The following is a 6,006-nucleotide window of genomic DNA, read 5'->3' on the forward strand; positions in this document are numbered from 1 at the left end:
GTGTAAATTATAGATTTAATGATTTATGTTTATTTTTATCTTGATATTTTTAAATTTTTATAAAATTTTATTTGGTTTAAGTCATGAGCCGAAGGAAGCTGTGGTAAAAGAAGAGGAGGAACCATGAATGCCCTGGATTGTTATGAATACTTTATTGTCCTCGAAGACACGGAGAAGTAGTAATCCTTCTCTCTTCCCCCACCTCTTTTTCTCTCTATTTCCACCCATCATTTGGAGCTCAAAGAAGGGGACGGTGGTGTTGAGGCCATAGACAAAGGAGGAGGAGGCCCAGATGATTTTGGGCTGGAGAAAAAATATGAAAAACATAAGAAAAATCAACAAAAATAAAGGAAAGACGGAAAAAAATTAAGGATGATCATTTTTTTCTTTTCACTTCTTTTTATTTTCATTTCATTATCTTTTTCAGAGATCTATGAGAAAAGAGAGCACTTGAGAGAGACTAGAGGGGTTTCTTAGGTTTTTATTGGGTTTGTTCTCAAGTATATGGGGTTTTGTGCGAGTTGTGGCAGTGTGAGTTGGTTCCTTAAGGTTTTGAGAGCTTAATCTTAATAAAAGCATGATATTTTGTAGGGTTGGAGATTTTCGATCGAAAGGATTTTTCTTTGGCTACAAAAATTTCAATTTATTTGGCAAGTATATGGAATTCTATGTGAGTTGTGGTGGTGTGAGTTGGTTCCTTTTAGTTTTGAGAGCATAATCTTAGTAAAAGCATGATATTTTGTAGGGTTGGGGATATGGATGGCATTTTCAGTAAAAGCACAGTAAAGATGATAAAATGGAGGTTTCTGCATTGATAGAGCCTTAATTTGACATGTGTGTCATGCTTGCTCTTGCAGATGAGGTAGAGGATGGGGCTAGCAGTCTTGCGGGTTGAAGATGATGCGGGCCTCTAGAATGGAGTCGAGGCCTAAGCCATAAACGTGCGAGTGTATGCTGATATATTTGAGGATTTTAGGAGTTAGACTAGAAGAGGCCCATGGAGAACTCCAAATTTAGAAAAAATAAAATAGCTTATAACCCACACCATTCATAAAATATATTTTTTATTATTTTAATTATTTTTAAAATATATATAAAATAAATATTAATAAATTAATAAAATAAAATATTTATTCAAGAAAAAATCGCATCTCGTGTATGGCATAGGGCTATAAGTTAGTTATAGCCATTAATACTAAGCAATAATTATAAGCCATAATATATAAGTAGTATACGTAAGAGAGTAACTACAATAGGTTTAAGCATAGAATAGTCAATAATATTTAAGCATAATATCATGATTCTTAGAGGTATATTAATTATAATTACTGTATATCAATTAACAAAATTATAGGTTAGTATAATAAATTAATTAGCAGAATTATGATATTATTGTTACATGATAATAATAGTTAATACCTAAGTACATCTAAATTGTGATATTATATTAGTAATCCTCAATTGCCTCTATTTATAATATTCACCTTTTCATAAAAAATTATAAAAAAAAATGATTGTCATATCCCAGTTGCAATTTTTGTACAACATAATTTAATTTCTTGAAGGATTATTACATGTAGTCCTTGACCATCTTCAAAAGAAACTTGCACATTTTATGAAGCAAAATAAGTGGTTGATTAGATAAGCAAATCTTATTTGCTAGCTGGGAATTAATGGGCTTTGGTGAATCATGTATTACAAGATTTAGACCATATTTTGGCCTAGGATAGCTTCTCATATTATATGAAGTAATATATAATTGTGGATGCATTATTAGGGGTGGCAATTTACTTTATCCCATTGGGTACACTCAATTCAAATGGGGTAGATTTTATCCAATCTGCTTTAGATCCAAAGCGGATATGGGTAATGATAAAATTTGTCCCAAACCCAAATCCTCCTTCCCTCTCCTATCAACACAAAAAAATAATTGATTTGTGCATGTGTGTGTGTGTATTGTCCCAAACCCAAATCCTCCTTCCCTCTCCTATCACTTCAAAAAACTAATTGATTTGTGCATATGTGTGTATGCACACACATACACACACCCATTTTTATAATTTTACTCAACTCGATTTGTTCAACCCACCTTGTTTAAATCCACCCTACATCAAGATTATACCCATCCCATCCTATCTTGAGGCAAGTACAAGGTGGGTATGCAAAATAACCTTCCCAGCTTATTGCCATCCCCATGCATTATCCATTTAATTCCTTTATTTCTTCTAAATAAAAATATTTTCCATGTTTTGAAAATTTAAGATATTTTCACTTTGAAAAAGAGATCAAATCATCCATTGTAAATGGCTAATACTTGGAAGTATAATTTTTTAATTTCTAAGGGGGATGATCAACAACAATTGGCTATAAGTTAATCATAAATTCAATGGTTAATAAGCCAAATCACCAAAGTTAAATTCTTTGCTTTTTCCCCCACAATCCTCATCCAGAGTGTCGCATGTATTAGCTTCTCTTTTGTTCTTTTTCTATAATAATACCTTTCAACTTTTGTAGAGCTTATTTAGCCAGATATAATTTGACCCACTAGTGTGGAGAAGCATATAGTTGGACCGCAGCTAGAGGATAAGTTACAAAGTACCTACAACTCATGCTACTCATCTCATGGCTAAATCAAGCACGAATGATTTACATATTTAAGTACTCATGAAGCCTTCGACTATTCCGCCCTGATACCTACCCTCATCACAGCCATTGTTAGTCATTGTGATTGTGCCCTACTACCCTCTATTCTACTACCACTCACAGAATTAAAAAATCTAGGGTTCCATTGTTATCTCTAGCCTACTCTCCACCATGGCTGCTATCTGTCAACCAAGGGCAGCCCAGCTCATATCCAACAATTAAGGTTGCAACTTGGGTTGACCTCAAACTGAATTCACTCGTACAACTTGCCTATTGGATAAAAGTGGATTGAGATTTTATAAACTAAGCTTGTGCTTGGGCTTAAAATTTTTAGCCAATCTCAAGTATGGTTGGCTTATGGTTGACCTTCAACCTAACCCGAACATGATCCAACCTAACCAAACCAACTTAGTGCAACCCCTTCAATATATAAGTAAATAAATAATTCATATTTATGTTACATATAGTTTAGAGTCATTGCTTTGATGCAATAATAAAAAGCTTGGGTTGACAAGTGTAATGATATAGATTCAAGTTCTAAGATAACCATTGTGTAAAAATATTATCAAAGATTCGGTCTAGCTCCAATTGGCCCTGCTAGGACCCTAGTTGCTGGGACCATAACTAGATAATATACCTTGTATGTTACTCACATAATTATATAAATATCTTTAATCTTATTAAATTATGTTAAAGTATTATCCAAATTTATGAATAATTGAGGTCTTAATTCAATAAATATTAATTCATAAAAATATCACATATTTTTTTCTTCTTCATGTTAAAATTTCTATATCCTCCGATTTATCCCAACTAGTATAACACAACCCGACTCAACCTGACCCAATCCAGCTAACCCAATGAATCCTAATTTAGCTTATAACGGGGGGTTGAGTTGGGTTAAGCGATTTAGGGGTTGGGTTAGGTTAGTCTTTGCCCTAAACCCAGTCTAACCCCCTCAAGTTGCAGCCTTATTGGCCACAGGGCACCCCAAGCTGCTCATGGTTGTCCTCTTCTACTATGACGGTAAGAGGGGCACCAGCCTGAGAGAGATGGATGCCCTGATCACCTTCTACCCCTCTCTATAGGTAGAGTTCTTCGCTGGCCATGAAGTCTTTGCCTTGCCACCCGTCCTTGTCGTCCCTTTCTCCTTCCCCACCTCCCATCCTAACACCAATGAAACAAAGGAAAAGAAGCTTTTATATATCTTAGGAGCCTTTTATAAAATTCTTTGAAAGCATTGCAAAAGATGATGTGGCACTCAACAGCTTATGGTTGAACTCCTCAACTATGCGGACCCCATTTTAGCTCACTGCCTTTTGCCCAATGAAGCCAATTGAAGTTAGCCTTGCGACCACATTTTGCTTTCAGGTGAACTAATCTTAGCTTAGAAACAAATACTAGAAATACATTAAGCAAACATTATATTTTTGCTATATCTATATAACAAACTCAGAGGATTTAGCAAGTAAAGTCTAACATTTAAAAGATGAGCAATCGGGCAGGCTTATTCCCTCTCTTTTAATAAAAACAAAGATTGAGTGATTTCAAACGTTAGTCAAAAGGTGGTAATTTTGAGTTGGACGTACTATATAATTTACATATTGAAGGAACATTTTACAAGCTATAATCCAAAAACAAAGGGAAGACATAATTTAAAATAATTACTCATAATTGAGACATAGAATATCAATCACTAGATTGAGTGTGCCGCTGAACATTTTCGATCAGGTTTAGCAAAGTGCTAGAATGCAGGAGTAGAAACGAGCCAAACATAGCCAAGCTAAGTAAGCCTAGCTATAGCCTGGCTTATTTAATAATCAAGCTGAGATTAAGTCTTACTAGATTATTAAAAAAGCCTGGCTTATTTAATAAACAACTTTTAAGCGAAATTTCGAGTAGAACTAGAGATAGCTCATAAATAGCTTGTTTGTTTTCCGGTCCCATTGAAAACCTACACGGATTAGCTTTAGAGTTAAAAGTCTGCCGTTGAAAATAGGACTGCAGATAGAGGGGATTGATCCACTTCCCATTTGTAACCAACTCAAAATTAGTTGATGAACCCGAAATGAAGATATTTGGATTAGGCTTGGATCAAAAACCTGACCCATTTTTGAAAACGGATTGGATTTGGATCCCTAAGTTCTCAATCTGAATCTGATTTGACATGAATGAATTCAAAACTAGCATAGCGTATTTTCCAAAACCCTTCCAAATAGAAGTTTAGAAAGATCTAAGCATTGGATATAAAACAATGATATAGCTTTTCACAAAATTGTTCCAAGATTTTGTTTGCTATAAGATGTTTTTAATTTGCTATATTATATTTTAAACAAAATAGGTTTGATTTATTATAAGTTTAAATTTTCATATTGATATAATTGAGAAGCTTTGCAAGCCTAACATACACTGTTGGTCCATTCATATCAGCTTAAGCTTTTGAAATCAATTGGTTGATTAAAATGATATTAAAGTTCAAGTTCTCTCACTCTCTCTATCTCTCTCTTGTGTGGGTTTGTGCATGTGGCCTTTCATGTATGACCTCATGCAACATGTGCATTGATAAAAACCAAAGTTTTACATCCCAACCGATCAAAAATGTGTTGGCCATCCCAGTCTGTTCTTATGAGAAAATGGAAGAACCGAAATAAATCTGGACTCTGAAGAAAAAAAAAAAAAGGAGAGAAGGAAAAAAGATGAAAAAGAAAAAAAAAAGTGAAAGGAAAGAAGAAAAATAAAAGAAAAAAAGGGAGAAAAAAAGAAAGAAAGAGAAAAAAAAAAGAAAAAAAAAGAGAAAGAAGAAGAAAAAAGAAAAAAAAGAAAAGAAGAGATAATAAAATAAAGAAAAAAAAAGAAAGAAAGATGGAAAGAAAAAGAAAAGAAGGAAGGAAAATCAAAAAAAAGAAGAGAAGAGAGATGGAGGATACTATAGAAATGCATAACTAGAACGACTATTGGGATGGACAGAATAGTGGAGCATTCCGTTTTATGAAGATACTGAAACATTTCCACCCCACAAAATTTAAAACTTTGATAAAAATAATACCAATAGTGATGGAGATAATATAGGATCTCATGTATGCAATTCATCCTTCACTAAGACATTTGAGCAGGATGAGTAGCTGCAAGCTGCTTCCTGGCTATATGTGGTTATAAATGGGATAATTACCTAAAATATAGAATTAGAGAAGCCATCACAGTGTGCTTTTCTTAACCCTTAAAACATGCCTCCATAGAGTTATTAAGATCTTCCAATAATCACATGAATTAGTGAATGCAGTTATTTTCCCATTGCTCTTTGTACAATCATCTATCTATCTTAGGTAGATAATAAAATAATGTTGAAAAAGATTGTGTATGTAG

This window comes from Elaeis guineensis, chromosome 7 (genome assembly GCF_000442705.2).
Source record: "Elaeis guineensis isolate ETL-2024a chromosome 7, EG11, whole genome shotgun sequence".
NCBI classification, from domain to species: domain Eukaryota; kingdom Viridiplantae; phylum Streptophyta; class Magnoliopsida; order Arecales; family Arecaceae; genus Elaeis; species Elaeis guineensis.